The sequence below is a fragment of the Piliocolobus tephrosceles genome, chromosome 14, assembly GCF_002776525.5.
Source record: "Piliocolobus tephrosceles isolate RC106 chromosome 14, ASM277652v3, whole genome shotgun sequence".
NCBI classification, from domain to species: Eukaryota; Metazoa; Chordata; class Mammalia; order Primates; family Cercopithecidae; genus Piliocolobus; species Piliocolobus tephrosceles.
In genome coordinates this window covers 32,458,267-32,484,466 of record NC_045447.1, presented here as the reverse complement: position 1 = coordinate 32,484,466, position 26,200 = coordinate 32,458,267, and the positions used below count along the sequence as shown (strand labels likewise).

Sequence of the window (26,200 nt, the reverse complement as noted above, 5' to 3'; positions counted from 1 at the left end):
AAAAAATACAAAAAACTAGCTGGGCGAGGTGGCGGGCGCCTGTAGTCCCAGCTACTCAGGAGGCTGAGGCAGGAGAATGGCATGAACCCGGGAGGTGGAGCTTGCAGTGAGCCGAGATCACACCACTGCACTCCAGCCTGGGTGACAGAGCGAGACTCCATCTCAAAAAAAAAAAAAAAAAATGTATCTTTCCTCCAAATTCCTTTTCAGAGAACTTTTGTTCTTAATTCTAAAACCAATTATGTTATTATTTACATTTTACTGAATCTGAAACTGAAACTCACACTCTTGCTGTGTGACATTGGGTCAATTAAAGTAAGAAAGTGAGCCAAGTGCCATCAAAGGCTGGACTTGAACTCCTACAAACCTAGTAATTAGCTGGGAACAAGGCAGGTTGGTAGTAAAGCAGCACATTTTACTGGGGAGATGGGGTTCTAATTCCTGCATGCATCCTCTAACCAGCTGTAGCAACTTAAGCAAATTAATATGCCGTTTTGAACCTCAGTTTACGTGCCTGTTAAACAGGGATGACAATGAGATATCTTAAAGGGATGTTTGGTGGATTCAATGAGACCACATAAGTGAAAGCAGCTGGCACAATGCCTGAAAAATACTAACCATCAGTTAAAAGACTTTGATGGAAGATAGTAACTTGAGTACAATTCTCTTCCAGGCCCCTTCTGATCCCCACCAAAATAAGCAAAGGGATATAAAAATACCAATTCTGCACTGGCATTGAGAGCTCAGGAAATTTGTTCGTCACATTCCTCAAACTTTGAGGACTTTCTCAGAGAAAGAATAGAGCTGGACTGGAGGGAGGGAAGTTATCAGACATAGGAAATCCTGGCAGTTGTCTTGTCTGAGGGAAGGAGAACTGCAGGCACAGGCAGGCAGAGCTACAGAGAGGAAATAATGCACTGAGAATTCCATCCACAGTTGCAGATTGACAACATTCCAAAAGCAGTTTGCAGAGGTGCTACCAAAAACGGTCAGTGAGGCTTTTCCATGATGCATGGGCAACAGCAGAAGACAGGAGGCAGGAAGGGCACATGTGCGCTTGCAGTGACCAAGACAGAGAAAGCTGGAGATAGACACTGAGTTCTCAGCATGGCAGGAACATCCAACACAGATGAAGGTAGGAGAGGATCCCTCCCTCTTCAGGGCGCCACAGCAGAAAACGGGCAAAATTGCTAACCTAGCTTAGGATCTGAAAGGAGGCATCTAACAGCCAAACAATGAAGGGAAAAAATAGATGAGAGAAAATCAGGAATGATCCACTCATTCTGTTTATGAGAAAACATCAGTCTTGTATAAAATGTATCCTCTTTTGACTTCACTGAACAGAGATAGAACCAAAATGGAAACAGTGAAAAGTTGCTGCAAAATAAAAGGAGGAAAAACATCACTCAAGGTTCAGAAGAAGTGCTTATTTTTAGAAAAACTTTACTGAAGCCAAGAGAGGAAACAAAATTAAGGAGTACCTGCTTGGAATTTAAGATGCTGACTAATACAGCTTTCACCAACATGCTCATAAAGACAATAAAAAGCAAACACACAACCAAACAGCCTTAAAAGATAAAAATGAGAAATAATGTTTCAAATCATGAAATTTATTGGCCCTGTAAGACATATGAGATGGACTAAGTAAAACATATCCAAACTTAAGTGCGTGGCTCAGATCAATACTGCTTTTTGCAAAAAGCAGACCTAAAAATAAATAGAATGATACTTTGTGTCTTCTCTATAGTGTTAGAATGAGATACTCAGGATCTCAAGAAAACAGGAAACGGACAGGGGGCTCTCTCTGCTCTATACTGTATTTAGAATCAGGCAACATTGTATTCCTTTCCCCGTGTTCATCTATCTTCCTATTCTGACCTTCTCTATTTCTTCAGGGAAGACAGGAATGGTTTGGAAACAGGGCAAGAATGGAAAGATCAGTAGGAATGACAGCAACACTACCTGCTTGGAAAGGCAACTAAATAAATTTTAGGGCTGGAGTGGGAAAAAGAAGAGCACAATGATGAAAGTGAGAACTGCAGTCTAAGTGCAATGCTGATAAATAAGGAACTCGGTGTGGTATTTAGGAGGGTAGGCCCAGGAACCAGACTGCCTGTGCCAGAATCCTGAATCTGCTACTAATTAGGTGACCTTGAAGCTCTCTCTCTGATTTTCCATCAGTAAAATGGGGAGAGAAATAATAGTACTTACCTTGCAGAGTTATTGTGAGAATTAAAAGAAGTCATATATGTCAAGTGCTTAGGCAGGCCCCCGCATATAAGTGTTACATAAATATTGTTATTATATCTATTTTTCTTTACAAGGAGAAAGGTGGTTGAGCAAAGGGAATGATATTACACTCCTAGAACAGAGTGCATTATATCTAGACTTCCTAATTTTATACATCAATACAATTTCAAATTAAAGTTTAGGACTCAGCAATGGGTTGTCATTTATTTTATTTTACAAGTAAACGTAATTTTAAAAGTAACAACAAATTGTTAAGAATTTAACAAAAGCATGGAAAAATTATCTCAAATAAAGAATTGCACTTTAAATTGAATAAATGTATTCTTATTACATTGCCTGCATTTTTTTCAATATTTAGATGGACCAGTGAACGCTTCCTCTCAAATGAGCGTTAAAGTCTATAGAGTTTGTGATCTGTTGCAAAAAGTGAAAAACTGCTAATAAATGAGAAGTAGACTGGGAATTGTGCTCATCAACTTGCCTACTAGTTAAAGGTATAAAGAAGGGCTGTACTCACCACACAAAGGCAGAAAGGGAACCAAGGACAAGTCATTTTTCCTGGGGTCAGCACAGCCCATCCATGTCAAGGACTCCTAATAGCAGAGAAAAGTAAACATGTATCTAAGGGAAGAGAAGGACACAAACCCAAGTGAGCTGATTACTGGATGAAGGTACAGTATGAAGAGAAAGAACATTAACATAGAAAATACTGCCGCGTAAAAAAACCGGGAGGAGTAACAGAAGAAACATACTTCTGAAAATAAACCCTCCAAAATAGCCAAAATGGATGTTAATGCAATGAGAGGAGTGCTGTCTACCTATATAGATAGATAGATAGATGGATAGATAGATAGATAGATAGACAGACAGATAGATAGATAGATACATACATATATATAGTCAATCCTCATCATTCACAGATTCTGTGTTTCCAAATTACTCACTAAAATTTATTTGTAACCTTGTAATTGATGCCCAACAGTGTTTCACAATCATCCACAGATGAATGGCAAAAAATTTGAGTCGCTGGACTTGCACGTTTTCAAGTGAGATCAAGCAAAGCAATGCTCTCTGCCTTCTTGTTTCAGCGATCATAATGTAAACGTGTCTTTTTTGGGGTACATTTCATGGTACATTCTTCATTTTTCTTGTGTTTTTGTTTTTGTTGGTGATTTCCCTGTTTAAAATGGCCCCTAAGCATTATGCTAAAGTGCTGTCTAGTGTTTCTGTGTGCAAGAAGGTTGTGGTGTGCCTTACAGAGAAACATGGGTGTTAGATTGGCTTTGTCCAGGCATGATACAGTGCTTATTGGCTTTGAGTTAAATATTAATGAATTATATATGGACATATATATGTTATATGTGGATATAATATATATCTTATATACAAGCACACATATATGCTTGTATACAAAAACAAAACAAAAACAAAAACACAAGAAAAATGAAGAATGTACCATGAAATGTACCCCCAAAAGGACACATTTACATTATGATCGCTGAAACAAGAAGGCAGAACATTGCTTTGCTTGATCTCACTTGAGAACGTGCAAGTTCAGTGACTCAAATTTTTTGCCATTCATCTTTGAATGATTATGAAACACTGTTGGGCATTAATTATAAGGTTACAAATAAATTTTAGTGAGTAGAGAAATTTGCAAATACAGAATCTGTGAATGATGAGGACTGACTATATATATGTATCCCTATATATATACATATTGGTAGACGGCACTCCTCTCATTGCATTAACATACATTTTGGCTATTTTGGAGGGTTTATTTTCAGAAGTATGTTTCTGTATATGCTTGTATATAAGATATAGATGCTTAATATTATATCATATATAATATGTTAATATTATATATTTTATATATATAACATATATATGATAATTCAAGAGCATGTACCTTATTTATCATGTGGCATGGCACATCCAAGGCACAATTGCACATCCAAGTCACATTGCTGTATATCCTCAGGGGCACATGCACTGATAGAATAAAGGACATTATGATACTTAATTTTATGAGTCAACTTGACTGGGCTAAAGGATGCCTAGTAGCTGGTAAAACTATTTCGAGTGTTTCTGTGAGGGTGCTTACCAGAAGAGATTTGAATTCATAGACTGGGTAAGACGATCCACCCTCCCCACTGTGCATGGGCATCATCCAATCTATTGAGGAATAGAGTAGGACAGAAAGGCTGAGGAAATGCAAATTCTGTCTCTTTTTGAGCTGGATCATCCATCTTCTCTTGCCCCAGGATATCAGAGCCCCTGGTTCCCAGGCCTTTGGACTCTGGGACTTATACCAGCACCCCAATCCCCTTTTCTCAGTCTCGTAGCTTCAGACTAGAACTTAAACAATGGACTTCCCTGGTTCTCAGGCCTCTGGACTCAACTGAATCACACCACTGGCTTTACTAGGTCCTCAGCTTGCCAATGTCATATCATGGAACATCTTGGTCTCCATAATCTCATGAACCAATTATAATAAATCTCCCTATATTTATATATATTCTATTGGTTCTGCTTCTCTGGAGGACCCTGTCTAATACATATGTGCTCAAAAATTTCTGAATTATTAAATAATGAAAAGATATCTACATATATGCATAATATAGAAAAACTATTTTTAAAATGTAAAATATAAATCAAAATAATGGAAGCACGGTAAAATAAAATCTAATTATAACTGTAAATGGGATAATTCAGTTATATGTCAAGAGCAAAAACTCTCCAACATGGGCAAAAAAACTAATTCCAATTATAAGCATTGGATATTCAGAAAGAAAAGTGTTTTTGATAGACTAAAACTTAAAGGATGGGCAGTCAAATATCAGAAAATACAGGTAAAAAAATGCTGGAATAGAATGTTCTAGAAATCAAAGCAAAACTTATTAAAAAGATGGAAAACATATTTTGACAAAGTGCATAAATGACGATAAAGATATAATAGCTATGAATCTTATGAATTTGGTAACAAAAAGTCTTAAAATATAAAGCAAGAATTGTTAAAGATTAAAGAATAAACGTACCTTTTTAAATGGGAGATAGAATATCTAATTTATGGGATTAAAGTTCTTCTTATAGCCACATATTGAAATGTAAGTCTACAAGTAGAAAATGCAACCCTTCTCACAGGTTTATGAAACAGTTTTAAATGTTAATTATAAGCTCCCAAGAAGAACTTAATATATTTTAAGATTTTACAAACCAATTCTATCTTACGAATGCAATAAAACTGATAATCAATAATGAGGAATATTAATAGCCCAGTCACTTGGAATAGTAACAATGTTATTGTAAATAATTTTTAATATAAAAGAAAAACTTTTTAAACTTTATTTTTAAATAGCCAAAATAAAACCAGTACATATACTAGTTCACAGGATCCAGTCAAAAGTTGTGACAAGAAGAAAAGTTCACAATCGAATTTTCTTCAGCCATGAGAAAGAACTTAATCCTGTCATTTGCAGCAACATGAATGGAATTGGAGGTCATTATTTAAGCGAAATAAGCCAGGCACAAAAAGACAAAAATGGGATGTACTATCTCCTATATGGGAGCTAAAAAAGTTTATCTCAAGGAAGTAGAAATTAGAATGGTGCTTACCAGAGGCTGGGAAGTATGGGGGAGAGGGGAGATAGAGAGAGACTGGTTAATAGTTGCAAAAATACGGTTAGAAATAAGTAAGTTCTAGTGTTCAATAGTACAGTATGGGGACTATAGTTATCAATAATATATTGTATATTTCAAAATAGCCAGAAGAGAAGATATGGAATGTTCTCAACACAAATGATCAATGTTTGAAGTGATAAATATCCCAGTTACTCTGATTTAATCAGTGCACATTGTATGAATGTATCAAAATATCACATATGCCCCATAAATACGTAAAATTATTGTGTGTCAATAAAAAAAGACTGTTTAAGCTTTTATCATTGCACAAGAGAATGGAAATAAATGAGCTAATTATTTCGTTCTAGAAGCTTGAAATAGGAAATCAGGATCCTGGCAAAATATGAAGAAGAAATAAATATAGATAAATATAAAATTAATTAAAAACAATAATATATTGATAAATCCATCTGAAAGCTATTTCTTGAAAAAATAATAAAATATAGGATATACAAGGAAATTAAATTGGAAACAGGTAGGGATTATAATCCAAAATATAAAAGACATCTATGCAATAAAATGGCAAATATGCCAGCTAATAAATTAGAAATTGTTAACAAAATAGATTATTATTTTTTTAATTTTCTTTTTTTTTTTTTTCCCGAGACAGAGTCTCACTCTGTCACCCAGGCTGGAGTGCAGTGGTGTGATCTCAGTTCACTGCAACCTCCGCCTCCCAAATTCAAGCGACTCTCCTGCCTCAGCCTCCTGAGTAACTGGGATTACAGGTGTGCACCACCACGCCTGGTTAATTTTTGTATTTTTAGGAGACACAGGGCTTCACCTTGTTGATCAAGCTGGTCTTGAACTCCTGACCTCATGATCTGCCTGCCCTCAGCCTCCCAAAGTGCTGGGATTATGGGCGTGAGCCACTGCACCTGGCCCAAAATAGATTATTAAAAGAATATATATATATATGGTGCATATATATGGAATTACAGGCATGAGCCACTGTGCCCGGCCTGGAATTCAATTTTTTAAATGTCAGCTATATCAAAGAACAGGACCAAAAAAAAATAGATGAGAGATATGCACCGTCAATTCACTGTACTTAGCAGACATGAAACTCTAATTAATAACTCAAGAAAATTGATGACAAGATGGAGAATTTCACCAAAAATACTGAATCTATAAAAAATTAATTCAATAGCAATTCCAGAACTAAAAATAATGTGGTCATGAAAACTAAGAACTTGATTTAAAAGTTGACTAGACCAGGCACGGTGGCTCACACCTGTAATCCCAACGTTTTGGGAGGCTGAGGCAGGCGGATTACCTGAGGTCGGGAGTTCGAGACCAACCTAACCAACATGGAGATACCCCATCTCTACTAAAAATACAAAATCAGCTGGGAATGGTGGCGCATGCCTTAATCCCAGTTACTCAGGAGGCTGAGGCAGGAGAATAACTTGAACCCAGGAGGCGGAGGTTGTGGTAAGCTGAAATTGCGTCATTGCACTCCAGCCTGGGCAACAAGAGCAAAAATCCATCTCAAAATAAATAAATAAAATACATGAAATTAAAAAAAATAAAAATTGGACAAAATCAAAAGGATTAATAAATTAGAAAATGGATGATTAGAAAATATTCAAGAGAATTATAAAGAGCAAAAGAAATGGAAAACACATAAAATAGCCTAAGGGATAAATGGGATATGATAAAAATATTGAATATATTTTAAAATTAATTATCAGAAGGAGAATAGAAAAAGAATCAAATAGAAGCAAAAAGATAATGTCAATACATTTTTCAAAACCGACTAAAGGAATTAAACCACACATTCAAGAAGCACTAAGAATAGCAAGATTTAAAACACACACACACACACACTTCAGCCTATCAGCATAAAACTAAGAACAAATACAAAATACATTTTTAAGATTTTTAAGAGAAAAGAACAACATTAACTTCGAATGAACAAACATAAGATTTATAACTAAATTCCCACCAAAACAATGGGAGCCATAAAGGCAATGGAATAACTTTCTGTAAGAGCTGAAGGAAAATTAACTGCCTACCACAATTCTATGCCTAGAAAAAAAGTCCTTCATAAGTAAATAAATGAAATACAAATTGAATGACTTTGATTATCATATTCCAGAATAGACATTTTTAATATTCTACAAATAAGGGAGAACACATACAGTTACATAAAAATGGTCAGAAATTGGAACAAGCTCTTAAGAACAATGATATCTAAGTGACTAGTAAATATGTGAAAAGTATGTAAAATGATTTGTCATCTGGGGAATGCAAATTAAAATTACAATGAGATGTCAGAATGCAACCACAAGAGTGGCTAAATTGTTTTTAAAAGGTGGTAGCACCAAATATTAGCAAGAATGTGGAACTGAAACATCCATACACTACAAATAGGAAAATAAACTGATAATTTGGAAAATTGACAGTATCTACTAAAGCTGGATTATATGCATGTCCTGTGACTCAGCATTGTCATTTCTGGGTATATACTCGAGAGCAATGTGCTTACATGTGCACCAAAATCATGTACAACAATGTTTGTAACAGCTGTATTCATAATTTATAGTCACAAAATAGGAAAATATATGTCAATCAAGTTTAAAATGAATAAGTTAATATGGCATAGTCACACAGTAAACTATAATATAAACTATAATGGTCTGATTACTGTTATCTCTCAACTGCCAAGTGCCTCAGAGATACAGGTGGTACCTTCTTGGACTTTGTCCTTATGGCTTCCACCACAGTTTCAGCGGTAATTGACAAATCGGACTATTGGCTGCCGGGGACTGAGAGTAAGGGGGTATAGAGGGAGACTGCTTAGTGGTTAGGGAGTTGTTATCAGCTGAATTGTAATACCTCCTGCAAACGAAAAAATGATATGTTAAAGTTGTAACCCATAGTACTTAGGAAGGTAACTCTATTTGGAGACAGGGTCTTTACAGAGGTAGATAAGTTGAAATGTGGTCATATATTATAGTCCAATATTATAGAAATATTTTTCTATAATAGAAAAAAATTATAACACCTGTTAATTAAAAGACATACTACAGAATTGGTAAAGATAAATATTTATAAGATTATGATATGATGAGGGAGTCATTCAGAGTAACAAACTTTTACTAAACAGTAACAAAAAGAAGCCATCAATAAAAACTAGCTAAGAACTCTTCTAAACAATAAAAGAAGAGGAAACACTTCCAAATGTGTTTTATGAGGCTAGTATCACCTGATTGATACCAGAGTCAGACAAGAACACAATTAAGAAAAGAAAACTACAGGCCAATATCCCTGATGAAAATATATGCAAAAATTCTCAATAAAATACTAGCAAAGTGAATTAAGCTGCACACTAAAAGGATTATACACCATGACCAGTGAAATTCATCCCTGGGATGCAAGGACAGTTCAATATATGTAAATCAGTATATTATACCACACTGACAAAACAAAAGGAAAAAAATTACAAGATTATTTCAATAGGTACAGGAAGAGTATTTGACAAAGTTCAGCATCCATTCATAATTAAAGCTTCAACAAAATAAGTACAAAAAGAACTTTCCTCAATGCAATGATAGCCATACATAAAATGCCCATGGCTAATATTATAATCAACTGTGGAAAAACTGACAGCTTTCCCTCTAACATATGGCACAAGGCAAATTTGCTCACTCTCAAGACCTCTACTCAACATAGTGCTAGAAGTCTTAGCCAGAGTAATTAGAAAAGAAAAAATAATAAAAGGCATCTAATTGAATAAGAAGTAAAATTATCTCTTTGCAAATGACATGATCATATATGTAGAAACCCTAAAGACTCAATAATTGTTCAAACAAATAAATGAATTCAGTAGATTTGCAAGATACTATTTCAACACACAAAGTCAGTTGCATTTCTATACCCAAACAATAAACTATCCAAAAAAGAAGAAAACAATTTCATTCACAATAGCAACAAAAAGAATAAAATACTTAGAAATAAACTTAACCAAGGAGATGAAAAAGAAAATTATAAAGCACTGATAAAGGAAATTAAAGACACTGAAGATTATAAAGCATTGAGGAAGAAAATTAAAGACATATATAAATGGAAAGATTTCCCATGGCCATAGATTGGAAGAAAGTAATATTCTTAAAATGTCCATACTACCGTAAGTGATTTACTGATTCAGTGCCATCCCTATCAAAATCCCAATGTCAATCTTTATAGAAAGAAAAAATAACATTCCCAAAATTCATATGGAACCACAAAATACCCCAAATACCCAAAGTAATCATCAGAAAGAACAAAGTTGGAGACATCACACTTCTTTATTTTAAAGTATATTACGAACTTACAAACCTACAGTAAACAAAACAGCATGGTACTGGCATAGAAACAGACATATAGACCAATGGAACAGAATAGAAAGTCCAGAAATATAATAGAGAACCCAATGCATGGGTTCCTCCCAAAAGAAAATATTAAAATGTTGAGTAAACATGTAAAAAACTTATCATCATAAATTATAAGGAAAATGCAAACTAAAGCACAATTACATACCACCAAACAACACCCACCAGTATGGTGAAGTTAAATTAACTGACATTATCAAGTGTTGATGAAGACATGGAGGAACAGGAACCCTCACATGCTGTCTATAAGAGTGTACAGTAGTATAACTCTTGTGGATGATTCTTTGATGGGGCATCTCCTAACTCTGAATGTGTTCTTGATGACCAGCAGTTCCATTCCCAGATCATATTTAACGCAAGAAGAAATCTTGGGAGGACATACCCCACCAGATACATATGTGCAAATATGTGGTATACATATGAGCACAAAAGACAAGAACATAGCAACATTGTTACAATATCTAAAATTTGGACATAACCCAAATACTCACCAATAATAAAATCAGTTTAGTTATTTGTCACATATTCATATCATAGAATAGTAGGAAAATGAAAGAGCAACTACTTCACACAACTACATGGATCCATTTCACAAAATGTGAGGAAAATAAGCCAAAAATAAAAGTGTAATTTTATTTTCTTTCTCTCTGGTGCAAAAATAGGCTAAAACTAGTCAGACATGGTGGCTTACACTTACAATCCTAGCATTTTGGGAGGCTGAGGCAAACAGATAACCTGAGGTCAGGAGTTTGAGACCAGCCTGGCCAACATGATGAAACCCATCACTACTAAAAATACCAAAATTTTCCAGGCATGGTGGTGGGCGCCTGTAATTCCAGCTACTTGGGAGCCTGAGGCAGGAGAATCACTTGAACCTGGAAGGCAGATATTGCAGTGAGCCAAGATCGTGCCACTGCACTCCTGCCTGGGTGACAGAGCAAGACCCTGTCTCAAAAAAGGAAAAAAAAAGAAAGGGCTAAAACAAGTAATTATTATCTTTGGTAGTAGAGGGCATGAGGAAGGCTTTTAGGATACACTTTGTGACCTGTGAGGTAGATAATTGGGTGTTTAAGTTTCTAAAATTCTGTCACTTTTACAGTTTCCTGTGTATATGTTATTTTTTGCTAAAAATAGTAGATATATCAAAATATTTACAGTATGTATAACTGAGTTGTGCTATCATAGGTGGTTTTTATTTTCTTTAAGCTTTCATATACTTTTAAAATATGTAATGTTTAAGCATTTGAAAGTGGTTTGCATTTTCTAATCACTTTGATGAAACCTTTTCCTCTTGATCCCTTTTGCCCTTTCCCTAAGTCTATGCCTTAGAACTGTCTTGCATCAACTATTCCAGTGGTCTCTTGATCAGTCTTCTTGTCTCTATTCTTGTAAGTAGGAGGCAAAATTATCTGCCAAATGCTGGTCAGTTTTGTGGTCTTTAAGAGAATTCCTTAACTTGGAAGCAATTGCTGTTGGTAGCCCTTTACCTGCTCCTCATTTTTTTTTAAACCACAGTACACAAAACTAATGATTCTGTGAACCACATGAAAATGGAAATGTTTTGAAGTGATAGAAGCGAGATACAAAGGTCATGTGTTATATGATTTCTTTTTATGAAATATCCAGAATAGGTAAATCCATAGAGACAAAACTCAGACTATTGGCTGCCGGGGACTGAGAATAAGGGGGTATAGAGGGAGACTGCTTAGTGGTTAGGGAGTTGTTATCAGCTGAATTGTAATACCTCCTGCAAACGAAAAAATGATATGTTAAAGTTGTAACCCATAGTACTTAGGAAGGTAACTCTATTTGGAGACAGGGTCTTTACAGAGGTAGATAAGTTGAAATGTGGTCATTATAGTGGGCCCTACTCCAATATGACAGATACCCTTATAAGAAGAGGAAATTTGGACACAGACACATACAAAGGGAGGACCACGTGAAAACACAGGGAAAAGACAGCGATTGACAGGCCAAGGAGAGAGGCCTGGGGCAGATCACTCCCTCATGGCCCTCAGCAGACATGAAGCCTGCTGACACTTTGATCTTAAACTTCCAGCCTCCAGAACTGTGAAAAAAATGATTTTTTGTTATGTAATCCACTGAGTGTCTGGCACTTTTTAATAGCAGTCCTAGCAAACTAACTCATGGGTTTTGTATTGGAGTGATAGAAATGTTTTAAAACTAGATAGAGTTGGTGTTTGCATAACACTGTGAATGTGCTGAATGTCAGTGAGTTGGTTACTTCAAAGGAGTTAATTTTATGTCATGTGAATGCCACCTCAATAAATTAAAAGAAAAGACACCCCCCCACCAGCTTTCTTACCACCCACCAGTCAGCCAGGCAATTTTCCCTTGCAAATGAAGCAAAGACTGGAGGTTTATTTTCCAGAGAAGGTAAAAACAAAGACACTCTGCACTGCCTTCAACAAGTGATTGATGAGGAATTTTGAGAGGCTGTTGTCAAGTTAGCCCATTGTTAAATGTTAAAGTATATAAACTTAAAATTAAATAAATTATATTAAAGGCACAGACAATAAATACTCAAAATCCTCACATCCTAATCATTTTACTGTCTTTCACTGTTATCAACAGTTGTGAGGTTATTTGTATCTACTGTCTATCTATAGTGGAAATACTTCATAATGATGCGACACTTCCCATATCTTCTTCAACTTTACTTCAGTGGTACCATGTTGGTACCTTGACATCTTCTGTGGTGGAAATTTTTACTCCATAGAAATCATCAAAAACTACAAATCAGAACACTCGTTTTCCCCTTCCCTCCCTGACTCCGTTCTCAGACCCGGTTGTTAAACCGCTACTAGCACCCTGCTGCTAACAAATTCTAAGTACCCTGGAGATAAATCACAGTCTTGGACAAACAAGAATCCCCAACCGAAACAGCCTTTGGAAATGCTCTTCCACATTTCCTCACTGTATCCTGGCTTCCTCCTTGTTCACCACAGTGCTGTTGCCCCTGGAAGCAACCTCGCATCAGCCAGGGAGAGCGAGGGCCCCGGGCAACAGTCCTGCATGCTCAGGTTAGCTCCTGGGAGAAGCTGCATCCCCAGCGGTGGCACTGACAGCTGGGGACACTCCCCACAGTGATGGCAAAACCGTCTAGTGCTCAGGGCCTTTGTAGCTCCTGGCTGCCATGCTGGCAGCATCCTCTTGGCTGCCACTCACTGGCCTGGCTCTCAGCTTCCTCTGTGTCAAGGCAGGAGCAGCAGGCACTGAGCCACTCTAAATGTTTGCTGGAGATGGAGCAACCTGGCCTGGTCACAGCTGCAGCCGTGCTTCCTGCCAGACCTCTCAGTGGCTGAGTCAGTGGGTTCATTGGTGGGATGGGAAGAACAGTCCACGAAAGGACCTCCCAAGGTGAGCTTGGCTCTGCCAGCCAAGCAAGGAATATTTGTGCTCCTTACCTAGGAAACAGATGTAGAGGTCAAAGGGCAGGCTTAAAGCCATAGTCATCATTCCCTACCTGGAGCCACCAAACCTGCCTCTTTCACTAGGGTAAAAGTGTTGACTTCTTTCTGAACAGGGAGTGGCAAATCAAAGGCATTGCAGCCTCTTTCATCACTGCCAATTGCTGATGCCGACCATGTGCGAAGTGCTTAATACATCACCTTAAATCTTCTCATCCACCTTCAAAGGTAAGTGTTATTTTCCCTGTTTTACAGATGAAGAGAATCAGGCTGAGGAAATTACTTGAATAAACTCTCAAGAAGAGTTTGTGATAGAGCCTGGATTCAAGCTCAAATTCCTTAGACTCCAAAGACAGTGCTCTTCCTGCTGTACTGCCCCTGTTCAGGCCCTCCCATCTGGACTGGTTGAGCCCTTTCCATGTGGATGGCTGCGGGCCATTCACCTCTCCCGCCCCTCTTGCCCTGCTTCCACACATCCTGCACACCACAGTCCAATTAATCTCTGTCTAAAAATCTAGATACAGATGCAGACAGATGCAGATATAGACATAGGCATAGAAATTGACATAAACATTGACTTAGACATGGACATGGACGTGAACATAGACATGGACATTGACTTAGACAGAAACATGGATAAATATTTTGATGAAAGATTCAAAAGGTCAGGAATCATGTCTGATTCATTTTGTGTCCCTAGAATCTATCACAGTACCTGTTTCAGAGCAAGGAAGGTCTCCAAAAATACTGGAGGAATTAAACTGAATGGACTATCGTTTCCCAAATAAAGGGTTGGTGACTCCTACCAAATAGTAGTACTAGGTACAGAGCCCTCACATCAGCATCTGGAACTCTCTCCATCTGACCCCACCTGACTCTTCTCATCTTAACTACATCCAACCTATACTGTAAGCATACATGACTCTTTCATGTTCCCTAAGTCCCACATTGAACTTTCTTACCTCCATGTCATTGTTCATACTATTTCCTCCATCTGAAGGACCCTCTTTAGCTCCATCTATCCCTTCTAAAATGTCATTTAAAATATTACTTCTTCCTTGAAGTGTCTCTCTTTATCTCTTTATGAAATGTAACATTTCTGTCTTCTGAATCCCTTAGCGCTGTATATCTTTCTATGGCCTAATCTTTCTCTGACACAGATTTTAATCACTGAGATAATAATTCCCCTTGTCTGGAATGTCTTTCATCCAGACTCTTTTTTACATTCATGATTCAGTCTAATATCACCTCCTCTGTGAAGCCTCTCCAGCTCTCCCAGCCCAGTTAGTCACTCCTACCTAAATGCTTCTGGAGCATCTGAACATCCTCCATTGAAGTACTGGTCATCACGGTTATGGTCTGATTACTGTTATCTCTCAACTGCCAAGTGCCTCAGAGATACAGGTGGTACCTTCTTGGACTTTGTCCTTATGGCTTCCACCACAGTTTCAGCGGTAATTGGTAAATAAATAAGTGAAAGACAGAAAAGACACTGTTGCATTTTTCTCTGCTCCCAACCTTCTTTCTCTACCACTCTACCTGTTTGCCTTCTGTTATCAGTATGCTATTTGTAGGATCACAGGTGGAGCCATGGGAAACAAACAAAAAAAAAAAAAAAAAAAAGAAAGAAAAAGAAAAACTAAGCAGCACTCAAAAACATGGGAAAACACAATAGATCATCTGATCTAGGGCACAAAGGCCAGGTTATCAGTTACAATTAGAATAAATGGTTTTCATCAAATGAGTTGGTGACAATGATTGCTAATTTATTTGTAGTTTCAGTATTTCCCTCAAACAACAACAACAAAATTAAAAATTTAAAAAAATAGGGCCTGGCATGATGACTCATGCCTGTAATCCTAGCACTTTAGGAGGCAGAGGCAGGCGGATCACTTGCGGTCAGGAGTTCGAGACCAGCCTGGCCAACATGGTGAAACCCTGTCTCTACTAAAAATACCAATTAGCTGGGCGTGGTGGCACACACCTGTAATCCCGCCTGCTCGGGAGGTTCAGACAAGAGAATCGCCTGAACCTGGGAGTCAGAGGTTGCAGTGAGCCAAAATCGAGCCACTGCACTCTAGCCTGGGTGACAAAGAAAGACTCTGTCTCGGAAAAAAAAAAAAAAAAACTAGAATATTATACTGGTTTATAATATATTTTGAACCCATTGTTCAAGATCATAGGTATGTCCTTTAAAGGAACAGCTGACTTGTGACATATAGGCAAGGAAATGTGTATTTTTGTTAGGAGGTTTTCCCTGGGCAGAAGCTGACAAGAAACACTTAAATGAATAGAGAGTACCAATTGGAAGAGGAATACAAAAGCCTTACTTGCAGGTACTATATCTGTCATCTTACCTCCCACCACCTGGGGCAGCATAAAATGAGTTTTCTTGATTCATTTTAAAGATAAAACAGTTAAAACAGTCAAGTCACAAATTCAACATCGCAAAACAGACAAATAGATTTGTGGTTACTGCCTGTGGTTTTCTAGAAAGAAAAGCAGAAGCAGTAGAAGAACCGTAAGTAGTAGACAAACTGGCCTATCACCAGGGTCCTAATATGTCTTTTTTCCTCCCTTCTGTGCCTTTACCCTGGACCATCTCTTCTACCTAGGAATCCCTGCTTCATATAATTTAATGAGCACATTAGCAAACATTAGCTAAATCATCCCAGCGATCTTTATGAGGCTGGTGTCCTCATCCCTATTTTACAGATGAGGCTAGTTGTTAAGACTTCACAGTCCTATAGCTGTTGAACCTAGGTCCGAAACCCTGGACTTTCCTATTTCAACAGCTGTCTCCACCACTTTCCTTTGTAAAATGCATTCCCAAGGCACAACTCAAGGACATCCCAAAAGTGTCCTGATCACTCCTGGAAGGAGACCTTTTGTTCCCGAAATGTCCATGGACTCCGATAGCAGTACTTTTAGTCACAACCATTAGTAATAGGTGAATGCTCCTTGTCCCAGATGCCTATGAGATGTCAGCTTCATAAGAGCAAGGATTGTGTATCTTTCTAGCCTTTATCTATGAATTCAATATTTTCCCTGAGAAATGCATGTTAGGTATTCAAGAAAGTCAGAGAAGCCTAGGGTTACTTTCAGCAATTAAAGCCTCTGGCCATAATTTGATGAATTAAAACTGCATGAAAGCAGAAGACACTGAAAGTGCTTTGCTTATATAAATGCATTAATTATCGCCCCACATTCTAGCTTTCATATGAAGTTACAATTGATATTAAACTCATGGAGGAAATAAAAAGACCCCAAAATGGCTAAACTATGTAAACTTGTGGCTCCCCTACTGAGCTGGAGGCACAAGTCAAAAGGTCTTCCTACTCACATAACTTTACTTACCTCAGTCTGTGGCATATAATCATGCTTAATAAACATTCATTTGATAGATAGATGGGTTGATAAATGGACACAGTGATGCATGAAACATATAAATGAGTATATAAACAAGCAAAACAATATTGCTTCTTTTTACTAATGATTTTTGAGGAATATTAATAATAATGCTTTAAACCAAACAAACTAATCCAAACAATGCCATCCCTGGTAAGTTGTCTACAAACAAAGCAAAGCTCTCATGATCTCTATAATTCTGTTTTGACAGTATGGCTTCTGTGTCTGAAATATCTACAATCCCTTTGTTTGCAATAGCACCTTAACTGGGTGATTTAAATGAGTAGAGATTGCTTTTACATTTTTCTACAATTATTTAAATGCACATTTCAATTTTCCTGAATTGTGCAAAAGTAATTTGGAAGATTAATTTCTGAAAATACCTGCTGGAATTTGCATACACCAAGCATAATTATTATTGATATTTGCATAGTTCTCCCTGCCCACGTGCATGCACTATTACCAACTGCTATATAACCCATGAAATTATTGAAGAAGTTGCTGTCAGTACAATATGGATTCATCAATAAATGTTCAGCCTCATAGAAGAAAAACAAACTTCACTGTTCAGCTGTAGAAATGTGTCATTTCATTTTATTTATTTAAATGGGGGCAGAATCTGCAAAGATAAATCCAAAGCAAAATAATGTGGCAGTCTTGTGCAATAAAGATTAATGTTATTGCAAAGAACCTCTGAGATTCCTAAGATTTCTAGCCATTGAAAAGGCTAGAAAAGCAATAGGAATTGGGGATTCTTCGTGGGGGGAAAGAAAGGAAATAGGCCAGGCTTGGTGGCTCATGCCTGTAATCCCAGCACTCTGGGAGGCAGAGGTGGGTGGATCATGAGGTCAGGAGTTCAAAACCAGCCTGACCAACATGGCGAAACCCCATCTCTAAATACAAAAATTAGCTGGTTGTGGTGACACATACCTGTAATCCCAGCTTCTTAGGAGGCTGAGGCAGGAGAGTCACTTGAACCCAGAAGGCAGAGGTTGCAGTGAGCTGAGATCACACCACTGCACTCCAGGCTGGGCAACAGAGCTGTTGTTTTAGACTTCATCTAAAAACAAACAAACAAACAAAAACAAAGTAAATATACCCATGCTACAGAGGGGTGGGGTATTAGAGTATAGTCAGAGAGAGAGCTATGCCACACATGGCTAGAAAGAAAATTCACAGAGATTTGGACTGTGGGAATCACAAATTCTTGATGAATGTATGGACAGGTTCATTAAATGCTTATATAAGGTGTTACACAGGAATGTGACATTTCTTTCCTTTAATCTGCTAGGATGGCAAAACCAAATGGAAAGAAATATGGACAGAAATTATACAGGAGAATAATAATAGAAAATACTTCTATAACACCTATTATGTGGTAGGCATTTGAGACAGAGTCTCACTTTGTCACCCAGGCTGGAGCACAGTGGTGCGATCTGGGCTCACACCACAACGTCCGCCTCCCAGGTTCAAGCATTTCCCTGCCTCAGCCTCCCGAATAGCTGAGACTACTGCCACCTGTGGTAGGCAATCTATTAATAGCTATATATATGTATGTATTTAATTCTTATAATAAATAATCATAAGAATAATATTTAATTCTCATACTAAATATTCATTCATTCATTTAGTTCACCAACTTCGGAAACATTTTGCGTATTTGGCATGTTATAAGGGACTATGAGAAGCTACAGAGATTACACAGATCAAGTCCTTACCCTCAAGTAGCTCATAGCCAATGACACAAAACATGCCAAATGTATTTTTATAAATATGTATATTGTATATATGGGGGAAATAACAATGGACTGCGCTGGGAACTGGAGGGAAATTCTTAGAGGAAACGAGTGGCATTTAAAAAAATAAATAGGCAATTTCCAAATCAATAAGAACAGAAAGCCATATTGGTATGTTGGGCATCATGCACAAAAACATGGTGCTATGAAATGGCACGCCTTGTTTATTACATCATAAATATCTCATTGCAGCTGGCAGTGGGAGAAGAGGAAAAGACACAGATGACCAAGGCCTTGAGTGCCTTATGGGCAATACCGAGCCACTGAAAGATTTTAACCCTTTTCCCATTTAGAAAAAAAAAGATGCAGCTCACTGCCAGCACTCATTTAATTTTACATAAATACACTCTTTGATGGTCAAGCAAATCTGACTGATTTTCAATGTGAAAAAACATAAAAACCATTCTTTGAGTTATTTCAGTTTACAAAACGAATATAAAAATTGTCCGAGTAATCAGAACCATCTATTTCAGATAAATCAGATTCATCAAATGAATCTTCGGCCAACAACTGTTTGAGGACGATGTTAATTAACATCACAGGTAGAAATGTTATTTTTTCTAGGATTTGACATTTTCAGTGATCAATAATTACTATATTTTGTAAATGGAAATGCCTCTACTAAAAACAGAGTGCTATAAATAGAGGGATGTCTTTTGTTGCCAAAGTCAATATAGTAGAGTGAGACAAAAATGATAATAAAAGTCAGATATTTCATGGCAAAGGTTATCACAGGGTGAACAGTGCAGCTGCAAGTGACTCTGGCAAGTATTCTTGAGGCAAATGGGAAAAGTTAAGCAGCAAAAGTGACGTGGATGGGTTCCACCTTGAAAGGGTCTCTCCAGGGACTCTATAGAGAATGGGCTTATAGCATTAATTCTAGAAGAAGGTAAGTTGTTGCAATTTAAAATATGACCAGGGAACAAAATATCATATTTTATGTATATGTATAATATATAGGTACAATATATTACATGTATAATATAATGATGCATAATTTATTTATCAAAATACATTATGTATTATAATACATAATATATTTGACTAGGGAGTAGGGTCTCCCCTGCCCCGTGTGACTCTCAGGTGGGCCCCCGCACCACCTGAGAAGCATTAATTCTAGAAGAAGGTAAGTTGTTGCAATTTAAAATATGATCAGGGAATAAAATATCATATTTTATATATGTATAATATATAGGTACAATATATGTATAATATGTATAATAAATATATATTATATTTATCAAAAATATATTATGTATTGTACATATATAATATATCCTGGTAAGACTGTAAGTTGGAATTTAAAATATGACCAGGGAATAAAATATCATATATGTATAATATAATGTACTATATATTATATGTACTATAAATAGCATATATTATAAATATATGCATACAATATATAGTATGTATACTATATATTATATATATGCAATATATAATATATATTTATGCAATATATTATATAATAATATATACAATATATACTACAGTATGTGTGTAATACATATATAATATAGCTATATAACATGTGTATAATGTATATTATACACACATATATGTATATTATATATGTGCCTATCATTGGCTGGTATGTCAAGAAAAGTTTCAATTTCTCAGGGGGGTGGGGCCAAAATGGCCTACTAGAAGTAGCAGCGATCAGAGGCTCCCATCAAAGAGAATCATAATCAGCATGTGAATCCTGCACCGCCAACCCAGGTATCCATGCTGTCTCATCAGAACAGACTAGGCAGCTGGCATGATCTACAGAGAGGAAGGAAGAGAGCTGTGGTGTGGGGGTCCACCTGAGAGCCACACGTGGCAGGGGAGCCCCTACTCCCTAGCCAATGGAGGTGGTAAGTGAGTGTGCTACCCAGCTGGGGAAACCATGCTTTTTCCACGGAACTGTGCAACCCATGGATAGGAAAATTCCACTCGCGAACCCTTGCCACCAGGGTCTAGGTTCCCAACCCTGGAGCCTTGCAGATTCTCAACAGACTCTGCCTGCTGTCTAAGCCATTTGAGCTCCTTGGGGAAGGGACACGTAACTGTCTAACACACTAAGTGGGGAAGGGCGGCATCCATCTCTATAGCTCCAGGCTGCACTATTCCCTTGTTGGAGCCAGGGAGGCTGGATGGCTTGGTCCCAAGAGCTGTCCCCCACAGGCCAACACACCGACTGTGACAGACTGCGGCCAGAGCATGTCTTCAGGCCTGACCCTGACCCATCCTTCCTCACTAGGCGGGGCTTCCCTGCAGGAACTCCAACAACTCTGGCTGGAGGCTCAGGGACAGAACCCTGATCTCCCTGGGCCTGGGGAAGGGTGGCCACAGTCTCTGCTGACTAGCAGACTTAGCCTTTTCTCCTGGTAGTTCTGAGGAAGCCAGGCAGCCCAGACTAGTGGGTTTCCCCCGAGTGAAGCACACCCCTTCCACCAAGGGACAGTCAAAGTGCTTTGTTAAACAGGTCCTGTTCCCCCTGCCACCCAACTGGGTGAGACCCTCCAACAGGGTTGCCAGACACCCTAGATAGGAGTGATCCTACTGGCATAAGGTTGGTGCCCCTTGAGGTCAAAGATCCCAGAAGAAGGAGCAGGCACTCATCTTTGCTGTTCTCCAGCCGCCTTGAGTGACATCTCCAGGCCTGGGAGCAAAACAGATGAATAGGGTCTGAAATGAACTCCCAGCAAACCACAGCAGCCCTACAGAAGAGGGACCTGACCATTGAAAAAAAAATAAACAGCAACAACAACAGCATCAACAACAACAAAAAATCCCCCACAAAAACCCTATCGAAGGGTCAGCAGCCTCAAAGATCGAAACTAGACAAACTCATGAAGATGGGAAAGAATTGAGAAAAAACAACACTGAAAGCCCAAAAGGCCAGAGTGCCTCTTCTCCTCCAAATGATTGCAGTGCCTCTCCAGCAAGGGCACAGAACTGGTTGGAGGATGAGATGGATGAATTGACAGAAGAAGGCTTCAGAAGATGGATGATAAACTCCACTGAGCTAAAGAAGCATGTTCTAACCCAATGTAAATAAGCTAAAACCTTGATAAAAGGTTAGAGGAGCTGCTAACTAGAATAACTAGTTTAGAGGAGAAGATAAATGATTTGATGGAGTTGAAAAATACAGCAGGTGAACTTTAGGAAGCATGCACAAGTATCAATAACTGAATCAAGCAAGTGGAAGAAAGGATACGAGAATTTGAAGACCACCTTGCTAAAATAAGGCATGCAGACAAGATTAGAGAAAGAAGAATGAAAAGGAACAAACAAAGCCTCCAAGAAATATGAGACTATGTAAAAAGACCAAACCTAGGGTTGATTGGAGTAGCTGATGGAGACGGGAGAATGGAAACAAGCTGGAAAACACACTTCAGGGTATTATACAGGATAACTTCCCCAACTTAGCAAGGCAGGCCAACATGCAAATTCAGGAAATACAGAGAACACTACTAAGATACTCCACAAGAAGATCAACCCCAAGACACAAAATCTTCAGACCCTCCAAGGTCAAAATGAAGGAAAAAATGTTAAAGGCAGCCAGAGAGAAAGACCAGGACACCTGCAAAGAGAAGTCCCTCAGACTAACAGTGAACCTCTTAGCAGAAACTCTATAAGCCAGAAGAGATTGGAGGCCAATAATTCAACATTTTTAAAGAAAAAATGTTCAACCCAGAATTTCACATGCAGCCAAACTAAGCTTCATAAGTGAAGGAGAAATAAAATCCTTTCCAGACAAGCAAATACTGAGGGGTTTTGTCACCACCAGGCCTGCCTTACAAGAGATTCTGAAGGAAGCACTAAATATGGAAAGAAAAAAACAGTACCAGGCACTGCAAAACCACACCAAAATATAAAGAACAACAACACTATGAAGAAACTACATCAACTAGTGTGCAAAATAACCAGCTAGCATCATGATGGCAGGATCAAATTCACACGTGATACTACTGACCTTAAATGTACTGACTACATGCCCTAGTTAAAAGACACAGACTGTCAAATTGGACAGAGTCAAGACCCATTGATGTGCTGTATTCAGGAGACCCATCTCACATGCAAAGACACACATAGGCTCAAAAGAAAGGGACGGAGGATATTTACCAAGAGAGGAAATTTACCAAGCAAATGGAAAGCAAAAACAAACAAACAAACAGGGGTTGCAAACCTAGTCTCTGACAAAACAGACTTCAAACCAACAAATACCAAAGAAAAAAAAAGATGAAGAAGAGCATTACATAATGGTAAAGGGAACAACTCAACAAGAAGAGCTAGCTATCCTAAATATATATGCACCCAATACAGGAGAACCCAGATTCATTAAACAAGTTCCTAGAGATCTGCAAAGACACTTAGACTCCCACGCAATAATAGTGGGAGACTTTTTTTATTTTTATTTTTTATTTTTTGAGACAGAGTCTTGCTTTTGTCACCCAGGCTGGAGTGCAATGGTGCCATCTCAGCTCACTACAACCTCCACTTCCCGGGTTCAAACAATTCTCCTTCCTTAGCCTCCTGAGTAGCTGGGATTACAGGAGCCCGCCACAACGTCCGGCTAATTTTTTTGTATTTTTAGTAGAGACAGGGTTTCGCCATGTTGGCCAGGCTGTCCTCAAACTCCTGACCTCAGGTGATCTGCCCTCCTCAGCCTCCCAAAGTGCTGGAATTACAGGTGTGAGCCACTGTGCCCAGCAACAGTGGGAGACTTTAACTCCACCCTGTCAGTATTAGATCAAGGAGACAGAAAATTAACAAGGATACTCAGGACTTGAACTCAGCTCTGGATCAAGTGGACCTGATAGACATCTACAGAACTCTTCACCCCAAATCAACAGAATATACATTCTTCTCAATGCCACATGGCACTTATTCCAAAATTGACCACATCATTGGAAGTAAAACACTCCTTAGCAAGTGCAAAAGAATGGAAATCATAGCAAACAGTCTCTCAGACCACAGTGCAATCAAATTAGAACTCAAGATTAAGAAACTCACTCACAACCACGCAATTACATGGAAATTGAACAACCTGCTCCTGAATGACTCCTGGGAAAATAATAAAATTAAGGCAGAAATCAAGAAGTTCTTTGAAACCAATGAGAACAAAGCGACAACATACCAAAATCTCTGGGACATAGTTAAAGCAGTGTTAAGAGAGAAATTTATAGCACTAAATGCCTACATCAGAAAGCTAGAATATCTCAAATCATATCCTAACGTCACAATTAAAGGAGCTAGAGAGGCAAGAGCAAACTAATTCAAACTCTAGCAGAGGACAAGAAATAACTAAGATCAGAGCAGAATTGAATGAGACAGAGATATGAAAATGCCTCCCTCAAAAATCAATGAATTCAGGAGCTGGTTTTTTGGGGGAAAAAAAAAATAGACTGCAAGCTAGACTAAGAAAGAGGAAAAGAGAGAAGACTCAAATAGACCCAATAAAAAATGATATGGGAATATCACCACTAAACCCACAGAAATACAAACTACCATCAGAGAATACTGTAAACACCTCTACACAAATAAACTAGAAAATCTAGAAGAAATGGATAAATTCCTGGACACATACACCCTCCCAAGGCTAAACCAGGAAAAAGTCAAATCCCTGAATAGACCAATAACAAGTTCTGAAATTGATGCAGTAATTAATAGCCTACCAACCAAAAAAAGCCCAAGACCAGACAGATTCATAACCGAATTCTACCAGAGGTACAAAGAGGAGCTGGTACCATTTCTTCTAAAACTACTGCAAACATTAGAAAAGGAGGGACTCCTCCCTAACTCATTTTATGAAGCCAGCATCATCCTGATACCAAAACCTGGCAGAGACACAACAACAAAAAAACTTCAGGCCAATCTCCCTGATGAGCATTGATGCCAAAATTCTCAATAAAATACTGGCAAACCAAATCCAGCAGCACATCAAAAACTTATCCATCATGATCAAATTAGCTTCATCCCTGGGATGCAAGGCTGGTTCAACATACACAAATCAATAAACTTAATCCATCACATAAACAGAACAAAACACTAAAAATATATGATTATGTCAATAGATGGAGAAAAGGCCTTTGATAAAATTCAACATCCCTTCATGCTAGAAACTCAATAAACTAGGTATCGGTGGAACGTACCTCGAATAGGAAGAGCTATTTATGACAAACCCACAGCAAATATAATAGTGAATGGGCAAAAGCTGGAAGCATTCCCTTGAGAACTGGCACAAGACAAGGATGCCCTCTCTCAGCACTCCTATTCAACATAGTATTGGAAGTTCCGGCCAGGCAATCAGACAAGAGAAAGAAAGAAAGGGTATTCAGATAGGAAGAGTAGAAGTCAAATTGTCTCTGTTTGCAGATGACGTGATTCTATATTTAGGAAACCTCATCATCTCAGCCCAAAAACTCCTTAAGCTGATAAGCAACTTCAGCAAACTCTCAGGATACAAAATGAATGTGGAAGAATCACAAGCATTCCTTTACACCAACAATAGGCAAGCAGACAGCCAAATCCTGAATGAACTCCCATTCACAATTGCTACAAAGAGAATAAAATACCTAGGAATACAGCTAACAAGGGATGTGAAGGACCTTTTCAAGGAGAACTATAAACCACTGCTCGAAGAAATAACAGAGGGCAAAAACAAATGGAAAAACATTCCATCCTCATGGACTGGAAGAATCAATATTGTGAAAATGCCCATACTGCCCAAAGGAATTTATAGATTCTATGCTATTCCCATCAAACTGCCATAGACATTCTTCACAGAATTAGAAAAAAAAAACTACTTTAAATTTCATATAGAATCAAAGAAGACCCTGTATAGCCAAGAAAATCCTAAGCAAAAAGAACAAAGCTGGAGGCATCATGCTACCTGACTTCAAATTATACTCCAAGGCTACAGTATCCAAAACAGCATGGTGCTCGTACCAAAACCAATGGAATGGAACAGAGACCTCAGAAATAACACCACACATCTACAACCATCTGATCTTCAACAAACCTGACAAAAACAAGCAATGGGGAAAGGATCTCCTATTCAATAAATGTTGCTGGGAAAACTGGCTAGCCATATGCAGAAAACTGAAACTGGACCCCTTCCTTACAACTTATACAAAAATTAACTGAAGATGGATTAAAGACTTAAATGTAAAACCCAGGCAATACTATTCAGGACATAGGCATGGGCAAAGACTTTATAACAAAAGCATCAAGAACAACTGCAACAAGAGCCAAGATTGACAACTGG

At 38.0% G+C, this 26,200-nt stretch overlaps 1 long non-coding RNA gene across 1 annotated transcript in view; it reads left to right on the top strand.

The window, feature by feature from the left end:
- Positions 1–499: 499 nt before the first annotated feature.
- Positions 500–26,200, top strand: part of LOC111535403 — a 58,650-nt gene continuing 32,949 nt past the window's right edge. The window contains exons 1-3 of the long non-coding RNA XR_002729433.1: positions 500–510; positions 5,905–5,910; positions 13,855–13,966. This is a non-coding gene — a long non-coding RNA (uncharacterized LOC111535403). The remainder of the gene's footprint in view (positions 511–5,904; positions 5,911–13,854; positions 13,967–26,200) is intronic.